The 24,523-nt window shown below is 33.1% G+C and overlaps 1 long non-coding RNA gene across 1 annotated transcript; it reads left to right on the top strand.

Moving 5' to 3' along the window:
* Positions 1 to 12,395: 12,395 nt before the first annotated feature.
* LOC114297151 (uncharacterized) lies at positions 12,396 to 15,119 on the top strand. Its single transcript, XR_003641420.2, has 3 exons — positions 12,396 to 12,528; positions 14,354 to 14,402; positions 15,061 to 15,119. It is a non-coding gene; the product is annotated as an uncharacterized LOC114297151 (long non-coding RNA).
* The last annotated feature ends 9,404 nt before the right edge of the window (positions 15,120 to 24,523 follow it).

Raw genomic sequence — 24,523 nt, 5'->3', positions numbered from 1 at the left:
TTTTAAATTGATAATGTTATATATATTAATAAATTTGTATTATAAAAAAAAAATTAACTACTAATATAACACCTATTACATCATTGACATAATTCATGCTTTAATTTTAAAAATTTTATTAGTATATGATATATCAATTATTAAGAATAATTTATAAAATTTATGAATTTGTATAATGTTTTTCATTTTGTATATGTTATATATGAAGTTGATGTGTTAAAGTCAATTTGCTTTAATCATATATACAGTTAGAGTATTCTTTATTTGTTACACATAATTACTAATATGCATAGCATGAATTGTTCACTTTATGGTTGTATATTGAATTTTTTATTCAGTTTGTACATCAATTGGTTGGCATAATCTAGAACTAAGTAGGTAAATTTCATTTTCGATTTGCCACTCACCCAAATAATACTGACTTACGAAAATCTGTAAGTCCAATCACTTGTATAGATATTATGGTACACTGTAAGGAATATTACCTTATTTTGTATTCACCCAAAAAACATTATTTTGTGAAAATTGATTTTTAAAAAATTAAAATTGATAAAAAAAAATTATGTTTATCACCCGTTAAAAATAAAAAATAAAAAGCAACCCAATTTCATATTAACTTTTTTAACTTATAAAAAAGTCAAAGAAATCATTAAAAAAATAATATCAAACAAGTTTTTAGTCATATTATTTATAAATTAAGAGGTCAATAAATCAATTTTTACTTAAAGGCAATGGATGATTACTGAAAAACATAAACGCATGACTTTCCAAGAGTACCTAATAATTTTTCCGCATTAAAAAAATATCAAACAAACTATTAGTTATGTTACTCATAAACCGATAATTCATATTATGTTACTCATGAATTGGAATTTTTCCTCATTCAAATTCATATTATGTTCTCTCAAATATTTAATTTTGACTCTATTTTATTAAATAAAATATTTTTTTATTGACTTCAAAATAATAAATGAAAAGATCATGTTCTCTCAAAACATTTAATTTTGACTCTAGTTTATTAAAAAATAAATATTTTTATTGACTTCAAAATAATAAATGAAAATATCATGTTCTCTCAAAATATTTAATTTTGACTCTATTTTATTCAAATAATAATATTTTGGTATAGTTTCGTTTGGTTTATTTCACTATATTTGGGGTCAGACACCCAAAATATGATTACAAATTCTTAGAATTTATTTTCATTTGAGTTTAACTAAAGGTTTCCACTTAGTTGTTAACTATCGAAATCCATACTTTAGGACATAGCTTATTGCAGGTGTCTGCATATAAGCACATACTCACTTGTAAATTGTATGTAAGATCATTTTGCACTCTGCCCCTCCAAGCTAACCAACCAAAAAAGTGTAATTTTGGGAGGTGCCACATTCTTTCACAACCATTTGCAAATCAAACCAAACAATTTATTTTTGTCAAATTTATTTATATTTTTTCAAAAAAATCAAAAAATAATTAAAAAAATAAAACCAAACCGCTATATCATGTATTATCTTTAATATACATTCAATAAAATTAGTAATTTTTATAAAAAATATTAACTTTGATATTAGAATAATTTGAAGAAATTTCATTATAAAATACTAACATTTAATTTTATAATATTGTCATAGAAATTTTTAAAAATTTAATGAGCTGAATTTGTAATACATATAATAACATTATAGTAGAAATTAAAATTTCCTCACAAAACTTAAGAAAATTATAAAAAGTTTTTGAAATGGGTATTAAACGAAGTGGTTTATCACCACTTCTGCTTTGTGACTGTCCGCCACCATTGAAAAGGAAAATCTGAACATTATGTTTTTATAATTTTTATTTTGATTTATATAATTATAAGTCATTATTATATTTTTGTTGATTCCTTCCTTAGTTTCATTAACTAGAACAATATCATCAATGAATAACCCACACCATGAGATATTCTCCCAAGTATGAACTCATCCATGACGAAGGCAAATAGGGGTATGAACTCAACTCTCCATTATTTTTATAAATAAAGTACTAAAATACTTTTTCTCCACTCATCAAACATTTTTGTACTCATTAGAATCTTATTAAATAATTTTTTCAATCAAGACAAACTCCTCCTTATCTAAACATTTCCAAACCCTCAATAAGGAAACAATCTTATCCTAATAAATTACCTGATTTCATCTTCTTCAGTGCAAATTCCACCTCAAACTCCCTTAGTCAACGATAAACCTATATTCTCTAGTTTCATCTACACTATCATATTCATCTCTTAAGTTTTTAAATGTTTTTCATTTACCATTAAAGAAACATGAACCTTTTTTAAGGTAAACATTTTATAAGCCCTATACCTAGACTCACATCTTTTATGAATACAAAGCACTAATTCGGGATCCCAATGAATACAAAGTACGATTAAATCGTTGCATAAATTAACAGTTCTGTAGAGTTATTATTATTTATTTATTTATTTTCAGTAAATGCCTTTTAAAAGGAAAATGTCTCGTAGCTCAAATTTTGTGGCTCAAAAGTGGCTCAAATGGTCAAAACGACGTCGTTTTGGCCATTTTTATGTTGTTCTGTACTCAAAACGACGTCGTTTTGGCCATTTGAGCCACTTTTGAGCCACAAAATTTGAGCTACGTAGCATTGTCGCTTTTAAAAATTGATCATATTGTAATAGGGAGACCCTTGCCGCAATGGTAAGGTTGTTTTATTATGCTGATAATAATGCTTGTGGTTATATGGACATTGTTTCGATATATGTATATTGCTCATATTTTAATGTTTACTGTTTCATTGAAACAAGTATATGGCAACTGTTCCAATTATCTTCTACTGGGGGGAAACATAATTCGGGATCCCGATGAAGGTGCATCATATGATGCTGAGCCGAAAGGGATATATGGGGTGCAACTTGGCACCACACTTAGCAATTTGGAGGAGATGTTTATGTCCAAGGTGGCAAGTTACGGGGAAACAGTCCGATTGATCTTCAAATGCAGATATCCTTATCGCCAGTGGCAAGCAACCAGCAAATACAAAATATTACTGATCAATGACGACGAGGCGTTGAACACCGTATTAAGTATCGGTGGAAGTTTCCAACCACCAAATTGTTTGGAAGTGTACATTGAGAAACAGGTTGAACAAAATCTTCCGAATATAACACAGATGGATTCTCATCCGTTCACTACATTGCTGACACATGGGATTGACACGACAGCGTTTCAGTCTCGTATGTATGAATCGAATGAATGTTATGCAGCTGGCTACACACAACAGACATTTTATGGCCATGGTGGAGAATCAAGTTCACGTGGTGGATACGAGACTGAATTTCACAATAACACCGAAGATGTGCCCACCTACAGTTATCATACCACTCCAGTTGAAGTTGCTGGTAATATGGCTGAAACAGTTAATCCTGTGCAGTTTGCTGACAGTGACATGTACGGTCCTGATGTCGCCCTAGACAATGATGAGAATGAAATGTGTGATGAAGAAAATTTATTGGGTGGATCAGATGATGATGATGATGAAGAAGATGATGCCGACGCTCCCGTTGATATTCAGAATGCCCCAATTCCACCTAGACCTGAAATCCCTTTTTATGAAAACATTCACATAGGTTGTGATTTTGACATTAGTAACCGCGATGTCGTTCCCCGTGACCGAATATGGAATGCTGAAAATCCAGAGTTGGACAAATGGATGGTTTTGTTGATAAGAAGCAACTGATACATGCTGTGAAATTGTACCATGCAACAAATAATCGAGAGTATAAAGTCGTAACCTCCAAGCGAGACGTTTGGGTGTGTGCTTGCAAACACGATTGTAGATGGTGGTTGCGTGCATCTCTTAGTAGGAAACATGGTCTTTTTGAAATAAAGCAGTATAGGGGTCCTCACCATTGTTTATACCCACGAATGAACAGGGACCACACAAATATTAGCTCCAGTTACATTGCTTCTCATCTTTTGGGACAAGTTGCGGTGAGTATACAAAATAAATGTTTACATTTATATATATATTTGTTTGTTTAAAGTGTTCACACCAAAATAATTTGTTTGTCGTATGCAGAATGAACCTGATATGCCCATTAAGAATGTCATCGAAGATATAAAAAAGACCATCAACTATAGTATATCATACAAGAAGGCGTGGCATGCAAGGGCAAAGGCAATTAGAATGGTATTCGGGGATTGGGATGAATCATATAGGATGTTGCCTAAATTCATGTATGCATTACAAACATCTAATCCTGGCACCATCGTGCAATGGAAGCACAAATATATCGGAAGTACAACCATTATGCCCGTCTTCCACTTTGTTTTCTGGTCTTTCAAACCCGTCATCGATGGATTCAGACATTGTAGGCCTGTTATAACCATAGATGGTACATTCTTATACGAGAAATACACTGGTGTGTTGCTTGTAGCAACGATTGTCACTGCCAATGGCAAAATATTACCGCTTGCATTCGCTGTTGTCGACAGGGAGAGTTTGGAGTCTTGGTCGTTCTTCATTGCAAATATCAAGGAACATATTGTCATGGATCGACAGGGAGTGACTTTGATATCTGATCGAACTGAGAGTATTTTAGCTGCTGTGAGGCGGCATTGGCTGAATCCCTCGCTCCAATTTGTTGGATATCATCGGCACTGCCTTCGACATGTTTGTAGTAACTTCAACACTAAGTTCAAAAATAAGGAGCTCAAACAACTTCTATGGAAAGCAGGGAGTGCTCATCAACGACGGAAGTGTAATGGTTACTTACAACAAATACAGGCTATTGACCAAGAAGCCATCAATTGGGTTTACAAGATGAATCCTGAGGAGTGGGCCCTTTCGTATGACGATGGACATCGGTGGGGGGTATTGACCAGCAATGATGCAGAGTGCTTCAATAGCGTCTTGAAAGGTGCAAGGAACTTACCTATCTCAGCTATGGTTGAATTTACATTTCGGCGGCTCGTAAAATATTTTGACGAGATGGGAGCCCAAGCTGAAATAGATGTACGAAATGAGTTTCAATACCCTAGAGATATGCAAAAAACTATTGAGGATGGCATCGCAAGGGCAAATACTTTTAGGTTGATATCATATGACAGGTTAGTTTGTAATATAAACTAAATTGTTGTTATTATGTTGTCAAGTTAAGTACACCTAAAAACATGAACTTGATTAATTTCTATTACAATTTTCTGATAGGCCACGCCACGTGTTTGAGGTGCAAACATCTTTTCGCCATGGACGAGGTCACAATACACAAATTGTGCGGATGAATCAACCCACGTCCAGTTGTGGGAAATATGAGATACGACATTATCTATGTTCTCATATGCTCGTTGTAATGTCTGAATGCGGTGACAATCCATTCGAGTACGTTGATCTAGTATATAGGCTTCCTATATACATGAGGGTTTGGGAAACTAAATTCAATCCAATACCGCATCAAGATTATTGAGCTGATCCGCAGTGGACCTTAATGCCTAATGTACTGCGTCTGCGAGAAGTTAAACGGGGTCGTGCATCTATGTCTCGTATTCCGAATGAGATGGACATATCAGATAGGCGTTTCACCGCTCGTTGCAGTCAGTGCCAGCAGACAGGTCATGACAGGCGAACATGTCCGGCACGAGTTGGTCGATGAAGACTATGTATGACTTACATATTGTAATAGATCATTTCTTAATTCTTTATTTGTAATAGATAATTTTATTTTCTTTTGTAATTCATTATTTGTAAACAATGTCGTACATTTAAATAGATAATTTTTTATTTGTAATAGATCATTTCTATTTTGTAATTCGTTATATATTGTAATTGTTTGATAGGCCCTCCAAAATTTACAACTAACATACTAAACAAATAAATTAAACTAAATGACAATGCAAAAACATTTAACTATACCACATAGGCCTATGTTTTTTATTCTCTACTTGATTGAAAATGTCTATTACAAAATTTTAGTTAAAATCACATAGTTCTTCTACCATTTGAAGATTTTAATAGTTTGACTGATGTGAGCATTTTGTACATTTACAATTTCTGAACTAGATGTACGTAATTTACAAATTGTATACTTTATTGGAAAAAAAAACCTTACAAAATCAATAATGAAGTTTTGTCAAATATGCTATAAATGTAATGAAGTTTTGTCAAATATGCCATAAATGTAATGAAGTTTTGTCAAATATGCCAAAATCAATACTGAAGGTTTGGAAAAAAAATTCTCATTCTTGTTGTTCGCAATTATTTATGTACGAAAACTATCGACATGTTACTGGTCATTATTAAGCTTATGTAACTGAGACCGTAAAATGATTTTGTAAAAGATTTCTATATTAGTTATAGCGTACATAACGATAGGTTCCGTTGAATTGGTTATCATATTTAATGGCACATAATATGCAAACTTTAGATTTTAGTGAATTGCTTCCATGTTAATGACACACAAATTGATACTTTTAAAATAATCGACCACACAAATTCCATGCCCTTATTTTGTCTGTATATGCAGATGGATTATCAAGTCATGTGACTTGGTGCACAAGCTTTCGTTTTCTCGATTTTTTGCTCGATTTTTTTATTACAGTGACAACTCATCTCTACTTGATATATTTACGATTCTCAATTCAGAAAGTCACATGGCAACAATGAATTCACTGCTTTACCTTATAGTGAGCATGCCCTTATTTTGTCCGTATATGCAGATGGATTGTCAAGTCATGTATTTTTTTATTACAGTGACAACTCAGCTTTACTTGATATATGTGGGACTCTCAATTCAGAAAGTCACATGGCAACAGTGAATTCACTGATTTACCTTACAGTGAGCATGTCCTTATTTTGTCTGTATATGCAGATGGATTGTCAAGTCATGTGACTTGGTGCACAGACTTTCGTTTTCTCGATTTTTTGCTCGATTTTTTTATTACAGTGACAACTCATGCGTAGGTCATGAATACTCATAACGATGATTTTTTTACTGCTTGAAATGTTAGCCGTAAATAATAAAACATTTCTATGACATACATATGGCATGCCGTTAATACATTAACTATAAACCACATGCATACAGCAGTCGTTAAAAATATTGAATATTCCACGACATACAAAAGTCAATTGTTAAAAATTACACTTTTTACTACGTACAAAATGCCAGCCGTTTAAAATATTATACTTTTTACGACACATAATTTATGTCGTGAATGGTTCGACTGAAAATTAAAAAAGCGCCAAAATGAGATATATCTGGCGCCAATGACCAAAAATATATTAGAAATTTTTTTTTTATCAAATTGTTTGGCTTCTAATTGGGTTAAGGAATCTAATTGGGTTAAGGAAGATAGAAAGCTGTCATCGGATAAAACTAGAAGAGAGGGAGAAGAGAGAGGGTTCGAACCCTCATGTCTCTGCAAAAAATCTTCAAACCCCTACCCTCTCTCTCCATCAGACCCGAAATCCCAAACCCTCCTCTCTCTTTTTTTCATCTCTCTGCAAAAACTCTTCAAAACCCTCACTCTCTCTCTCTATCAGACCCCAAATCCCAAATCCAAACCCCAACTGGCATAACAACGGGTGAGAAGGAGAAGATGGACAAAGAAAATACACACAGATAGAGCTCTGAGCTAGAAGAAAAGAACGAAGAAAGAGAAGTAACGGTGGAGAGAGAAGACGGCCGAGAGGAGACGGAAGAGACAAACGCACGCGAAGAAGAACACTTCCACCATTCAATCAGGTTTGTAGATTCAAACTAGGGTTTTGATTTGGGGATTTTCACTGAAAAATCAAGGTTTTGATTGAGCAACTCCAAAATTATGTAAAATTAGAGAACCTTAAGGAACTCTAGGCTCTTGAATTAATTTGAAAGCACGCGACTGTATTGTTTTAGATTGTGAATTTATTCTTTTTTTTATAAACTTCTTGAATCTGAGTTGGGAAAAATATGTTCAATGTCAATTGGGTATTGTGAAATTGGGTTCTTTAATGGGTTGAACACAATATATACATACATATATATATATATATTTTAAATTTGTTAATCTAAAACAATTGTTGTTCTGATACAAAAATTAGGATCCTTTAACTTAGTTGTGATTGTATAAAATAAAAAATTAAAAAAGAAAATTCTTGAATCTAAAATTAGAGAACCCTAAGGGAATTCCAGGTTCTTGAACTAGATCTGGGAAGGAATTGAACTGGGAATAGGTTTATCGATTTTGTTTGATAACGCTAACTGATATTTGGCATTCTTATTCTCTTTCTAATGGTAAGCTTTAGATTTTCAGCTAAGTTATCATAAATTCAATAAGTCTCAAAGAGAACAAGCAGTTCTGAAGAGATTGCAACAGGGTGAAATTGTGGCCTAAATCTGTGATGCAGGAACACCAGGCATAAGTGATCCTGGTATGGAATTGGTGAGCATGTTATAATTTTCTGTTTGTTTGTGATGAGAAGAACTGAATGTTCTCCTTTGGAAAAATGATGGCTGTCATGTCAATCTCTACTCGACTGCATTACATTTGAATCCTTATTGTTAGCTTGTAAGGTTTACATCACAGTATTAGAGCATATATATACACCTCCATATGCTATCATGGACTTTACCACACTTCATTCCCGCATTTTAGGATTCTTATGTTTAGTATTGTTAGATATTTGAATAAAATTTGGGATATTGAAATGCATTTGATATTAATTTGGTTACATTACTAATTGTTATGATGTGTTCAGTTTAGTTTTTATTATTTGTTATATAAAGGTTTTTTTTAGATCTAGCTGAAAATATTTGTGACACAGAATTTCTAGGTTATGACACACTTTCCACCAGAGTAGTAGTTGAGGCTCTCTTGGTGAATGGGAAACCGGTACTACAGGTTTCTGAAGGCATTAAAGACATTTACTTCATCGTCTAACGTGTTACAAATGGCTGAAGCAAAGTCTGCTATAAGGAAACTAGTGTTCAATAAGGTTGATCAGCTGCGACCTGGCACTGGTGAACATAATCTCATTCTGAAAGTTGTTAGTTCGAAGACGGTGTTACAAAAAGGCCGACCAGATGGCCCCCAGGTACCACTGATTTTTTGTAATTTGGCCCATGCTTTAAATTTTAAATGTTTGTCATGCCTATCATACCTGTTGAACATTGATTTTTTTGGGTTGCACCCTTTAGTTTCCTCTCTGATGCGGGTCTTAAACTTAGGGCAAAGTTTCTATTAAGTTTGTTGAGTTTAATTCTTGGCTTTCCTTTTATGCAGTGGACTTGATGAAGCCTGATGGTACTGTAATATTGCACAATGCTAAAATTGACATGTTCAAGGGGTCAATGAGGCTTGCAGTGGACAAGTGGGGTCGTGTAGAGGTGACTGAACCAGCCAGCTTCACCGTTAAAGATGATAATAACCTGTCATTGCTAAAATTGGTATGTTGTTGTGCTGCCTCTCTGGTTTAGTAGTGTTGTTTTGGTCTAGTGCATCATGATCTGTTGGGGTTTAACTTGTGATGGGATTTGTTGCAATCTATTGCTAATGCTGCTATACTGATGGGGTTTGTATGGAGTCTCTCTGCTCTGTTGAAGCCTCTCTTGTTGCTGCTAATGTGTTGCTGCTAATGGGGTTTGTTGTTGTGCTGCTCTTATGCAGCTGCACTGCTGGGGTTGCTGATCTGGTGTATTATGTTGTGAGCTTAACAGTGCGCCAGGTAATGCTGCTGTAAATATAATGGATTGCTTTGTTTGTTAATATTTTGCTGCCTTTTGGTTTTTGGACATGTAGACTGTAAGTGTGTTCCTCTCTCTCTCTCTCTCTCTCTCTCTCTATCTCTCTCGTGCAGGCTGCATTACATGTGTGGAAGACCATAGTTGCAAATACTCCCAAGACTCTGAAGGAAATAATGCCAGTTTTGATGAATACTTTAATTACTTCTCTTGCATCATCATCCTCTGAAAGGAGACAAGTCTGCTATTCTTCTTGTAGTGTTTTCTAAGCTATGATAGGGTTTTGTACAGTCCCAAATAATAAATTCAGTTGCTCTTGTATTTTCAGGTTGCTGGACGATCACTTTGTGAGCTTCTAAGAAAGCTTGGGGAAAGAGTTCTGCCTTTAATCATTCCAATTTTATCACGAGGGCTAAAAGACCCTAATGCTAACAGAAGACAAGTGAGGCTTTTGACCTTTAAATTCTACTTTGTGGATCTTATTTTCTTGTTTGCACTGGGCTTGATGAGAATCTCTAAAGACATGGCTGACAAATAGGTTGCTCTTGTTTTGGCAACATTTGGTTGACTTATTGCAGAAAAAATATATGTTGGCAACATTTTCCTTTTTTCTTTTTTCACTTGTTATTGTTTACATTCTTGGCGTTGTTTTAAATTACTATTTTTATCATGACTGTTTATCTTAATTAATAGCGTAGCATAGGCAATGTAAACTGTGGTAGTGATCTAAGAAGCACATACACACTTCTAAGAGGGTGGCATGTCCTTGTTGACACTGACATCTCAGATCTTTCTAGACCCGGAAATGCTTCGGACAATTGGTATACACAAGTGTCCATCACTTAGGCACATATAAAAGACATTATAAGTGTGAACAAAATAACATAGGATACAATGATAAAGAAAACAATTTAGATTTATATCTATTAATCTATCCTTTTTAAATTTTTGTTTTAGTCCGCAAATCTAATTTTCTCTCCACCAACAGGGAGTATATATTGGTCTGAGTGAAGTGATGGCCAGTGCTGGTAAGAGTCAGTTGTTGAGTTTCATGGATGAGCTCATTCTTACCATCCGTACAGCCCTTTGTGATAGGTTTGTTGATCAATTGCTCTGATTTGCTGGTTCACTTAATCTATTCCACTTCTCTCTAATCTTTGGTGTATGCTATATTATGTTTCTTGTATTTCTTTAATAGCATGCCCGAGGTTCATGAGTCGGCAGGCTTAGCATTCAGCACACTTTACAAGGTGCTCTTTCCTAATGTTTTTTAGTCATTTTGATTTTATTTTTAACATGGTACTCTGGAGCAGAAAATGTATAATAAATTGCCATAATGTAGAGTGTCGGATTGCAAGCAATTGATGAGATTGTCCCTACACTCTTGCAGGCTTTGGAGGATGATGAAACCTCTAATACTGCCCTTGATGGCCTCAAACAAATCTTAAAGTAAGATATTCCACTTCTTAGATTAAATGCTGGATTTCTTGTTGTTTTTCAGCTGTTTTGTGGTCCTTAAATTTCTTTGCATGTTAACTTCAGTGTCAGGACTGCTGCTGTTTTGCCTCATATCTTGCCCAAGCTGGTCCATTCTCCTCTTTCATATGCATATAGACCTCCATTTTTGGTAAACTAATACAGTTTTTAATCCTATTTTTTTTGCTAACACCTTTGGATATGTATCCAGGGCCTTCACTGCACATGCTTTGGGAGCTCTAGCTGAGGTTGCAGGTCCTGGTTTGGACTTCCATAGAGAATGGGTGGTTAATAGGTTATCTGCTTTGGGTTAGTAGATTGATTGTTCAGAAGATGTTGTGTGTGAGAAGCAAAAAAATGATGGGAGGTAACTAAATTGTACTTTCTTATTGTATACAGGCTGAAGTGGACTTCCTTGGGCAGCTTCACCATCCTAATCTTGTTAAACTTGTCAGGTACTGTATTGAAGATGATCAGCGGCTGCTTGTTTATGAATTTATGACCCGTGGAAGCCGCGAAAACCATCTTTTCAGAAGTGAGTGTGGAAATTCTCTTGATTAAATTCCTATATATGCTTTATTTTCATGATTATTACCTTTAGCAAATTGGTAATCTGACATCATTGTTCATTTGACACCTCAGAATGTACTGGTATTTTTAGGTTATTGGGTTAAATCACCTGAAAGAAAATTAGGGTTAAGTAAGAAGAGAAGAAGGAAGAAGAAGAGCAGAGAAATAAGTTTAGGGCTTTATCATCTACTCTGCACCTTAGAATGTATTTATATTAGTGCGATATGAGATTACATAACTACCTTTAAAATAATATGAAAAACTAACAACTCTAACAATCTAGTTTAGATTAACTATACTTGCAGACCAGTTTATATATTGGCTGTTTATCCTTGTGCCCTGTAAGTTCACAATACTGGTCTCTTGTACTTTCAAAATGAGGCATCGTGGTAAATAAGTTATGTTGGGTATTTCCTGTAGTTTTAGTTATTAGTACATTTAGTACTTAGGGTGGTAGAATGTTTGGAAAATCATACTGTTTTATGTTATTGCCAGGTTATTTGCTATAGGAAAGTACCGTCGGAGCAACAAATCAAAGACCTGTTGCGCAAGAAGAACTTTGAGGAAGCCATCTCCTTGGTGGAGGAGCTTCAAAGTAAGCATATATAGGAACTTTGAGGAAGCCATCTCATGCTCAAGTGGGTTTCCTCTTGCTGTTTGACTTGCATTTTGAGGAAGCAGTAAATCACTTATTGCTGTCAGAAACTATGCAACCTTCTGAAATATTCCCATTTATCATGCGAGACCCAAATCGGTGGTCATTGCTGGTATATACTACACTTGCTTATTTCTATGGTCATGATATATACTACATTTGCTTGTGATATTGCTTCAACACAAGGCTGCTGATTGTGCTAGTTATTGATCAGCAAATTTGGCTGGAAAATTTTCTTTCTGACAAATTATAAGTAGCTAATACCAAACTAGGAATGGTTTTTATGCTACACTTTGTTTTTCTTTTCCTTTTTTGGTTCAGTTTCATGGTTTCTTTGGAGTTTTAAACTAGGAAATCGTGCATCACTTGCATAAACTAAAGGTTTCTTATGCTTTGTCACACTTAATTACAAATAATGATTGATGCAGTGACCTGTGAACTAATGCTTCATAGAGATTTTTTTCCTCACTAGTTTTTAATTTGAGAGTTTCTTGGTAATTCTACATGTTGATTGGTGTTAAAAGTAAGTATTTTATTATGAGGTGTTGTTACTTGCTCTATTGTTGGTAGTTATTATTTGTGTTGGTCTAGGATTCTGGAAAAGTTTATTTGCTGAAACTAAGTATTCTTATGAGTGTATTTTCTAAAAGTTTCTATTTAATTTAAATTCTAACTTGAGCTGGGTTGTGAGTCTTTAATCCAGCCTGTTATTAACTTAAATAATTTCTTCAAAATTTGAGTTCCATCTGGTCATAACTTTGCTTGTGCCTTTGATGTAAGATGAGGTTTAAATACAATGAATGCTTTGTCTTGGTTAATGAACGATTGCGGAAATTTTTGTTGATTTGAATGGGGATAGCAGTCATGATTCATGGTTATGGTTCATTTCTTTCCCTTTCTTTTTCTTACTTTGTGAATTCTTCTTCTACGGAACTTCTCAAAGCCCTTTGTATCACTAGAATCTAATCAAACACTTTGAATACTTTTGAACTCCCCCCCCCCTTTTTCCCATCATTCAAACCGAAATATCTAGGTAATCTTGCATTAGGGAAGCTCTAATTTAATTCTTGTGGAGTTCATGTGATACAAACATTGTTAGAGAATCTCACTTGTACATAACAACTTGGAACTACTTTAGTTGGAGCCGCAACCCCCCCCCACCACCCCAAAAGTATCCTCTTATTGCAATCAGGGAGGCACCCACACCACCTTCCATACTAGTATATCCCAACAATATTGTGACTGGGGGATTCTCTCTCTCCCACGTAGGCGTTTGCATGCTTGCTCAGCATTTTCTTTATATTTTTAAATGAAATTGAAAAGATAATAGATGGGTTGATTTGATATGAAAAAATGGTTTCAGGGGCTCTTAGCTCAACATGATGTGAACTTGTCCTTTATCTCTTAGATTTATTTTATCCCAACATTTGGTTTTGCTTGGAATATTGTTTTATACACTCTTGAAGAGTTTGGTCTTTTCTCAAAGTATGTAAGAAGGGAGGGATTGCTTGAAGTTTACTAAATTTGTGGGATAAGTAGTAGTGATAGCATTTAAGAAAGAGATTAGGAAATTGTATATCTTGGTACTTTTCATGTTGTGGAGCACTCCACTGTTACTTAACTTTGCATATAAATATTTGATGACTGGTCTTATCTGGGGCAATTTGTTGTGAAATTACTCGATTTCAAAGTAGAACAGAAACAGGAATATGCTATCTTAGTTGGATTACGACTTTGTGTGTGTGTGTGTGTGTTCTGTTGCAAATATAATTTAAAATTCTGCGTGTGATTTATACTTCTTGAAATAGTCTACCTCTATCACTTAACCATTGGGACATGCTTAATAAATAGTTATAATGATGTGCATATGTTATTTTTACTTGGAAAATAATTTCCCTGTTTTGCTACCTTTATTTTTAATGTAACTTTCGTTACAGATGAAGTAATTTCTGCTATTGATCCGAAGAAGGTGGAAATTCTGCAAAGGTATGCTCCTCCTAAGGTATTGTATCTGCGACATTATCTCTGGAAAGTAATTCATAATAGCAAAGCCCATGCAGTTTTCTGTCATAATTATGTTCTTATGACCTTCAGTCTTTTTTTTCTGCCATTTTTTGAGCTACTTGGATGATTAAAATTCCAAACATAGGGGCTACCATCTGTTATCGTCTGCGTTTGTTTAATGGGATAGTACCTTTTATCTTCTGTGTTTGTTTGATTTGTTACCGCAACTGCTAATGTAAACATGATATGAAAAGAATGGATGTTTTTGAACTTTTTATTATTTTTGTTTCTGAAAACTTGAAAAATGATAACATAAAAAATGAGAATTCACAAATGACAATTATATTATATTTACATGACTTTTCTTTTGGTATTTGATTGATGCATATTTTGTGCGATCCCAATAAGTCTTTGCATTTTTGGTTGTTGTTAGGAATCAACTGTCTATTGTTATGACCGATTCAGAAGTTTTCTGTCCTGATCTTAATGGTTTTTGCCCAGTAACTGCAGTTTGCTTGATTATCCCTCTCCCTCCAGTCGTGCACATTACTAGTATTTTGGTTTCATGATGCCATGCTTATTATTCCTAATCAGTTGTGACAATATCAAGTATTGACTGTAGTGTGCATCTAATTTTCAGATTTCTCGATAGACTAGTGAGTACACTAGAGGAAAAGAAACACCACCAAGTGCATCTAATTCTGATTTGGTTATATGATTTTGTTTGGGTTGCTGAGTTGAAATGGTTTTCTGAACTGGTGATGATCTGTGTTGAATCAGTTTGCTGATCTGCTATACTAATCTGCCATTCTTCTGGTGCTGCTGTGATGTTGCTGCTGTTGCTGAGATGCTGTGGTGATGCTGCTGTGATGGTGATTGTTACGATGAGGTGTTGCGGTGTTGTTGTTGGATGTTTGCTGGTGTTGTTGATGTTTGGAAGGGTGCAGGACTTTTTGTCCAGTCTGTAATAGATCAGGTTTTCATTAATGGGGGTTGTCATTAGGTGTAAGTTCGGGCAACTACTGGTGTTTTGGATGGAAGGGTATGGAGGGGGTATTTTGTGTGGTTTCATATCAATGTTATTAGTTTGTTATAGTGGTGCTTGAGGGATGCCTCTTGTAAAACTGTAAATCTTTTAAAAAATTATAAATGAGTTTCAATTATTTTTGCTGCTGCAAATTTGTCGTTGTTAAAAAGTAAAGCTTTCTCGACAAATAACTTGTCGGTAAATGTGTAGCCAAAAGTTTATTTTTGCCCACTCATATTGTGTTGGTGAAAGTGTATTTTTTGCCAATGCTGATTTGTCGTTGCCAAAACTAAAGCTTTATCGACAACCAAATCATTGGCAAATAGCAACATTTACCGACGTAAATGTGTCGCTAAAAGTTTCTTTTCCCCACTCATATTGTGTTGGTAGAAGTGTATTTTTTGCCAATGCCAATTTGTCGTTGCCAAAAGTAAAGCTTTAACGACAAACAAATCGTCGGTAAATGGCAACATTTACTGACGTAAATGTGTCGCCAAAAGTTTACTTTTGTCGACGCATATGTTGTTGCTAAAAGTATATTTTTTGCCCATGCAAATATGTGTCGCGAAAAGTGCCACACAATTATCATATTTGAATGACTTTTACCAACGCAAGGTAAATTGCCGACGATGGATGGAGGCTTTTAGCGACGACTATGTTCATCGCTAAAGGTATTACTTTTACCAACGCAATGATAATTTCGTCGGCAAAAACTTTTGCCAACTCACTTTTGCCTACGGGTTGCCAACGTAGCTTTGTGTGTCGGCAAAACTCTTTGCCAACGAATTTTCCCTTTTACCAACATATTTTGTTGCGTTGCGAAAAATGCAATTTCTTGTAGTGTCATCTCTACTTGATATATTTGGGATTCTCAATTCAGAAAGTCACATGGCAACAGTGAATTCACTGTTTTACCTTATAGTGAGCATGCCCTTTTTTTGTCCGTATATGCAGATGGATTGTCAAGTCATGTATTTTTTTATTACAGTGACAACTCATCTCTTATTGATATATGTGGGATTCTCAATTCAGTAAGTCACATGGCAACAGTGAATTCACTGATTTACCTTACAGTCAGCATGCCCTTATTTTGTCCGTATACGTACATGGATTCTCAAGTCACGTGACTTCGTACACAGTATTTGCTTTTCTCTGTTTTTTCAGTCTAGTGACAACTCATACCTTGTTCATATATGTCGGATTGTCATGCAGAGGCATCTTTCTAAAGCCGTTCATAACCAACTATATAAACGAATAAAATTGAAGACACAACCTTATAACTCATTTCGCCCTACGAAATTATCATTTATTTGCTTTAAAAAATTAGCATGGCTACATGGTTCATGGGAGGGAGTGGGAATCGCAGAGGTGGTAGGAACTTGCAAAGGGGTGACAGTTCACGACGAGGAGGGGGAAGGGGAAGTGGCGATGTTGAAGATGAAACACCATTTGCTTCGTTAGATGCCTCTTGTGCTTATCATGATAGGTTTGGGAAGTGACATTTTGTCATGCCCAAGTACTATCGAGATCCATGTGGTTTGGTGGAGGAACCATTAGATAATCAAACAGGATATGGTTTAGCAAACGCTAGACTTCTAAAGTGGCCCGCACTATTTATAGAGCGAGTCCAAATGGAAAGATTATGTCGGGAAAATCGATTGAAGGTGCCAAAAGCACGTTCTGTTGAGATCCAAAAGGAAGATCCTGATAATGTTGATCGACTATGTGAAAGACTACAACGTGAGATTTCTCAAATGAACCGTAGGTTAGCCCGCGATATGCAGCTATACATAGTTAAGAAGAATGCCCAGAAGAACAAAACAGAACCAAATGATGCGGCTATCAAGGGTATCATGGAGGATCCTCATCTTGTCTCTGATGCTGAGCTTTCGGATTGTTCAGACTCTGAGCCACCTGCCGATTTAAGCGCGAATTAGGTGTTTATGTCTACACTTCGGCAATATAACAACTTGCATTAATATGTAATGTCTGTGTTAGAGTAAGTATAACTGTTATGTTATGTTATGTTATGTTTATGTTTAAGTTTATGTTTATGTATTGTGTGTGTCAAATGTTACGGCTATTAATATGCAATATTAGGTCATGAATTAGGTGTTTGTCTGTCTAACTGTTATGTTTATGTATTGTGTGTTCAGTTCAGGGTGTCCAGGATATATGTAATGTGTGTTCAGTTCATGGTGTCCAGAATGTCTTTTTATGGAAGAATTATGTCTGTACTACCTATGTAACTGGAAACTATTACATTTGCAACTTCAGTTATGTTGTTTTCATGCCTGTATGAGTATTTAGTAAATTAGTGACTTCGTATATTATGTATTAAGTATTATTACAAAATTGTTGACAAAATTTATTTTAGGAGCTCTCGCTGTGACCTTCGTCTTCTTGGCCTACTCCGCGGTGGTCTTCGCGTCTCACCCTTCGTCGTTGCTCGTCGAGCTGCACAGTGTGTGGGTGTGCTTCGGACTGTAGAGCATGCATATCACATTCTAACCCATAACAAAGACGAAACAAAAAAATAAATTTTCTAAATGAAAACGGGTACAAAACGGCTTTACTAAACTGGTTTTCTAAATTGCATTCTCACCTTCTAACCCAAAACAAAGACAAAAGAATAAATATATGTGTATGTTTAAATGAAAACGGCTTTCGTAAAGCCAAAATAATTTTCTAAATAACACCTTCTAACCCAAAACAAAGACAAAAGAAAAAAAAAATTTACATGAAAACGGCTTTAGTAAAGCCAAAAAAAAATTATTAATTACATTATCACATTTTAACCCAAAACAAATACAAAACAATAAACAAAAAAAAAATTTACATGAAAACAACTTCAGTAAGACGAAAAAAAATTATTAATTACATTTTCTAAATCAAAACAAAGACAAAAGAAAAAATAAAAAATTTAACATGAGAATGGCTTCAGTAAAGCCAAATAAATGAACATGATTGGCTTAATAATATCTAAATGAATATGATTTTAAAATTATATATATGAAAAATAGTATGTAAAATTAATATATGAAAAGAGATTTTTCTCATATTATGTAAAATTTATTGTAAACCTGCATTCAAAAACAAAAGAAAAAAAAAACATATTTTAACATGACAATAGCTTTAGTAAAGCTAATTTCAATTTTATGAATCATATTATCACCAAAACAATGACAACAGACAAAAAAAATAAAAAATAAAAAAATAATCTGCTAATGAGGAAAGAAATGAAAGTTGGGTGCGGTGTACAGTGTAAACGCTATTGGAAATAGTGTTTTCTTCAGAACAGTACTGCGTACTAAAGGCGCTATTCCGAATAGCGTTTTCGTCACATATACAGTGAAGGCACTATTTGTAATAGCGTTTTCTTCACAAACCTGCATTCCGAAATGAAGCTATATTCAGAATAGCGTTTTATTTAGAAGCGCTATTTGCAACAGCGTTTTCTTAATCAAACTCGCGAATTGGAATAGCGATTACATTGTTCATCAAATTTCGACCTCCTCACAGTAAAAGCGCGAATTGGAATGGCGCTTCAGCTTAGTTTGGGAATTTCGTCAGAAGTTGGCCTAGTTTGGGAAATAAAATGCAAAAGAGGCTTATTTTGGGAAAAGCCCCCAAATATCATGTTTGGAAGGAATTCTTAAATTACATTTTCAAAATTTTTCAAAAAATTCTGTCTCAGGCGTAATTTTTAAAAAAATATTTCTAAATTTGGCCTAACCAGTCGTCGGCCGGTTGATCGAAACAGTGAAATTTTATTTATTTATTTATTTTATTATTTTTTTTGTAATTGACATATGTTAATTTTTATATATTCGAAAAAAAATATTTTTTGAATTTTAAAAAAAAATTATGTGTTTTAATAAAATTTTGAGTTGTATGTTTGGTATGAGTTATAAGTTTTGTATCAAATATTATAGCCACATCAAAAAAATTTCACTTAATTCAAAACTCTTTCACCAAACAAATTTCCACATTCAAATCATAATTCCAAAACTAACAAACTCAAAATACAACTTATACTCTCAAATCATATTTACAAAACTCTACCAAACACCACCTAACTTTTTATAAAATATTATATAAAAAAATAAAGAGAATGATTTAATAATTTATAATAATTTTTTTTATTTTTTAGCTAAAATATATAATTAATAAATGAGATCTAAAATAATTCATATAAAATAAATTAAAATAATTAATAAATTAAAATAATTAATAAAATAAAATATTATATTTAATTTATAATTATTTTTTATTATCATTAATTAATTTTTTAAAAACAATCAATTAATTTTTAAAATATAATTATTTTTATCAAATTAAAATAATCAAAAAGTTTAAATACTTATTTCTCAAACAAGACCTTGAGACGATCTATCTCTCCGGGTTGCGTATGGTAAGCATACTAGGGAAAGACGAAGATATTATTTGGTGAATAATGTTTTAGAGCACTAAATTAGGAGTTCTAGAGTATCACTAATGATGTGGCACAGTGGCCCCCACCAAAATAATGTGATGTTTTGGCTTGAGTTTGTTTTTATTTTTATTTTTTAAGCTCATTAGAGCTATTAGTGGTCCAAAAATTAGTGGGATGAATCACCACTCCTATTTGGTAGAGTTTTGTAAATATAATTTGAGAGTATAAGTTGTATTTTAAGTTTGTATGTTGTGGAATTATGATTTAAGTGTAGAAAATTTGTTTAGTTATGGTTTTTAAGTAGAGTGTTGAAATGTGTTTTGAAAATGTATTTTGAATTAAGTTTTGAAAGTTTGATGTAACATGTGAAATAAGAAAATTTGTTTGGTGATGTGTTTTGGAAATAGTTTTCAACACTTAAATTCAATCAATAATTTATAATCAAACACACAACTCATATATTGATATCCGTATTTTTTTTCAACAGTAATAACCAAACTATTTTTAAAATACTGAAATTAAAAATTGATTTTTTTTTCAATAATTTTTGTTTGAATAATTTTTTTTTTCAAATTATTTTTTCATTTTAAAATAAATCTATGTCAATTATTTTGTGTCAATTAAATTTTGGGCAAATTACAAACACCTCCCTCGAGATTTGGTGAAAATATAGATTTCCCCCTGAAGTTTGAGAAATTACATCCCGCCCCCTGAGGTTTATATTTTCATAACAAACTGCCCCCTGAGATTTTTATTTTCATACAGATTCCCCCCTAATTTCCCCTAATTTGTTATGAAAATTTGACCCTCAGAGGGCAATTTTTAATTTCTCAAACCTCAGGGGAGAATCTGTATTTTTATCAAATTTCGGGGGGGTGTTTGTAATTTGCCCTTAAATTTTCTAACAATTCATTTTTTATGGCTCTACAAACATCTTCTACAATACATTTTTTTATTTTTTTCCTAAAATTTTGTTAAAGTCAACAACTTTTGAGAATACATATTAATAAAAATTAACATAAATACACTGAGTTTAATATTTTAAAATAGAAATCATAACATAAACCTTGCAAAACATTATCAATTTTTTTTCTCATTTATTACACGTTATTAATTTAGTAATAAATTCGTAACAGATTGTTCAGTATTTGTTCAGTATACGGATGTAATATTATTAAAAAATTATTAATATTACAAAAAAATAATAGATAAGAAATAAAAAGTAAAAAATAAAAATAAAAAACAACCTGAACCTTCTGAACCTTCAGAGTAGCTTCAGATAGTCGAACACTAGGAAGTCGGACCGGGACAACCGGCCGGTCATCCTATCTCACACCAATTCCCACTTAGTGGAAGCTTTTCAGAGAAGAAATATGAGGTTCACGTGATACAGAGAAGAAATATGAGGTTCATGTTAACTTTTCAGAGACGATGGAGAAGGACGTGGAAACTTTTCAGATCAAAAGAGAAAGAAAGATGAGGTTCACGTGAAATTTTCAGAGACGATGGAGAAGGACATGGAAGCTTTTCAGATCAAAAGAGAAAAGAAGGCAGAAACGTTAAAAGTGGAGAACTGAAGTACAAGCTGCCAAACGGGTTTTCAAACTGTAATTTGAATTAACACGTGGAATTATATTTTGAATGTCATATCCAAACGTGAAGCGGGAGTTCACGGGTTGAAAGTTAATTTGAAAATACAAACAAATAGAGTCGAAAATTGTAGTTGCTGACTTCATTGACTTTTTTTTAAAATAGGTTATTTTAGTTAGGTTTTTTTTTGTTTGCTATTTTAATTTGACTAAAAAAGTTGTGTTTGAAAACATAGTTGGCCCGAAGTCTTCTAGCAGCCCAGGGTGGGCCCGTCCTGGTTAGGTTGGGTTAAGCCTAGACCCAAGCTCATCCTGGATTTTGGGCCTTAGCCTGGGCCTAAACCGTCATTTTAAAGCTCGATTCGGCCCTTAAGCCTGGCCCACGAGCTGGTCCATCAACCCACTCAAGACCTAGTGCCATTTTTAGTGGAAAAAAATAAAATTTTGGTAGAAAAAACCCGAAGACCAGCTCTCCAGCCAACCCAAGGCCTGAATCTCTCCTAGGCCTATGCCTAATTTTTTGGGTAAACTACCAATAGGTTCTAATAGTTGGATATAATTTCCACTAAGTCCTATTGAAAATAAATCTTTGTAAAATTGTCGCTAAAAATAATTTTTTGTGACAAATTTTTATATATGTCGCTAAAAATTGACAATTAGTTACTTTTTTTGTCATGATTTTTATAAACTGTCGCTAAAACTTACAATTAGTGACTTTTTTTATGACAAATTTTTCACATAGGACCTATTAGATAATAACTCCACTTATTATGACCTATACAAAAGTACCCCTAATTTTTTGGCATGTGGCCCAGTCCTGCCTGGTTCGAATTTCGGCTGGAGCCCACGCAACCTGACATAGGCCTGCCCGAACCCAAGCCCTAAGTGGCTGAGCCGAGTTGAGTCGGGCCAAATTTACACCCAAACTTAGATATAATATTTTGTCTTTTTGATTATTTTTAGCCTATTTTATCTTTATTAACTATTTTAATTCAAACCTAACTTTCTAAACAGGGCCAATCAAGTAAAATTAGAAAAATAACCTCGAGATTTGAACTTTGTTAAACACTAAATAAATAATTTTGGACAAATAATTGTGCAGGGGCTTTTTGGAAAAAAATAATTAAAAAATGATAAATATTTTAAAATTATAAAAAAAAATGTTCATGTTTACTAATTTCTTAAAATTATAATTGAACATTAACTTTTCTTTGTATTTTTATGGTGGTGCAAAGCAAATGACAATTTTTTTAAGGGCCCTCATATTAAGATTTTATAATATAAAGGATATGAAATATTTTTATAGTAGTTGGGGTCCCTCAAATTTTTACAAATAAATTTTGATTGAGAGAAATTTGTTTGTGTTTTGAAATTTTTCTCGTTTGAAATTTCTCTAGTTTGTTCAATTTCTCAGTGTTTTCAAATTTTATCTATATTTTTAAATTTCTTTGGTTTGAAATTTCTCTAATTTGCTCACAATTAGGTTACTAGTTCAGGTTACTTGTGTAGGGCAATCTTCATTGTATTTAAATAAATTAAATTATGTTGTGTACTAAACAACAATCAAAATATAAAGAAATAAAGGAAATGAGAGAATTTGTTTGATTACAAAAATCAAACTCGAAATAAAAATAAATAAATAAATAACAAATTTTATTTTGTTACAAAAACAAAATTAAAATTTGATTTAAATAAATAATAATAACACTGAAAATAAATTAAATAATTTACTTGATTTTATTTCTTCGAATTATAATCTAATCAAGTTCAGTGTTTGACACTGTGTCCTTAAGACAGATTCGTCATTTCCATGGTGCTTTCAAAATTTGGACGTCTATCTCCCAGGATAAAATGATCTACTATAAACAATAGCAAATTACAAATTGTTTGCCTAACGAACACACTAAGTGTTTATACTCTCTCACAGAAGAAAATAATGCAGCAATATGAAAATAATATTTGCAGAATTATGAAGGACGAAATTAGAGTTCTTAAATCCAAATGAGGGCTGTCCTATTTATAGATGCAATGGTGATTGTATGTTTTGAATTGAACATGTATGAAACCTGTTGGTTTTGAATTCAAACAGATTTAAATCTGTTTGGATTACAATTCAAATAGATAACAAAAATGGGAAGGGCCCTGTTTGGGTGTACAGTAAATCTGGACCAGTTTAATTCCGGTTTAAAAACGGGAAAGGCCCTGTTTGGATGTACAGTAAAACCAAACCAGTTTAATTTTGAATTTTGGATTTTATTTTACCAAAAATAAAATTAAATTCAAATGTTTTTTGCCCAAAAAGATTAATATTTGGCCGAACAAGCCCAACCCAACCACACACCACGCACCTGGGCCCAAGCCCAAGCGCAACCCAGTAGCTACAAAACTAGTAGAAAATAAAATACTACAAAACTATCTGATTACAAAAATCAGAAAAAACACAAAATAATTTTCTAGTCACCAAAACCGGAAAATAAATTAAAACACAAAATAATTTTATTTTCTTTGTTACTAAAATTAGAAAATAATATAATTTTATTTCCCACGTTACTAAAACTAGAAAAATAAAATACCAAAATAATTTTCTGTAACACCAAATAATATTCTGCAATTGTTAATGACACCAGTATATTACTACTAGTTGTCAAAGAAAAGAGACAGTATATTACTACTACCTGTCAAATTGCATAAATCACTATTTGTTTTTCCAACCAGAATATTACTTTGAAAACACAGAAAATTAAATACAATGAAGATACCAAAAACAAAATAAGATTCTGTCTTAAGATTGTAGGACAATCTTCACTGTATTTAAATAAATTAAATTCTGTTGTATACTAAACAACAACCAGAATATAAATAAATAAAGGAAATGAGAGAATTTGTTTGATTACAAAAATCAAACTCGAAATAAAAATAAATAAATAAAAACAGATTTTATTTTGTTACAAAAATAAAATTAAAATCTGATTTAAATAAATAATAATAACACTGAAAATAAATTAAATAACTTACTTGATTTAATTTTTTTGAATTATAATCTGATCAAATC

Source organism: Camellia sinensis, chromosome 13 (genome assembly GCF_055761805.1).
Source record: "Camellia sinensis isolate YWXY chromosome 13, ASM5576180v1, whole genome shotgun sequence".
NCBI classification, from domain to species: domain Eukaryota; kingdom Viridiplantae; phylum Streptophyta; class Magnoliopsida; order Ericales; family Theaceae; genus Camellia; species Camellia sinensis.
Note: the sequence above shows the minus strand (reverse complement) of the source record. Positions and strands in the feature narration are given on the sequence as shown.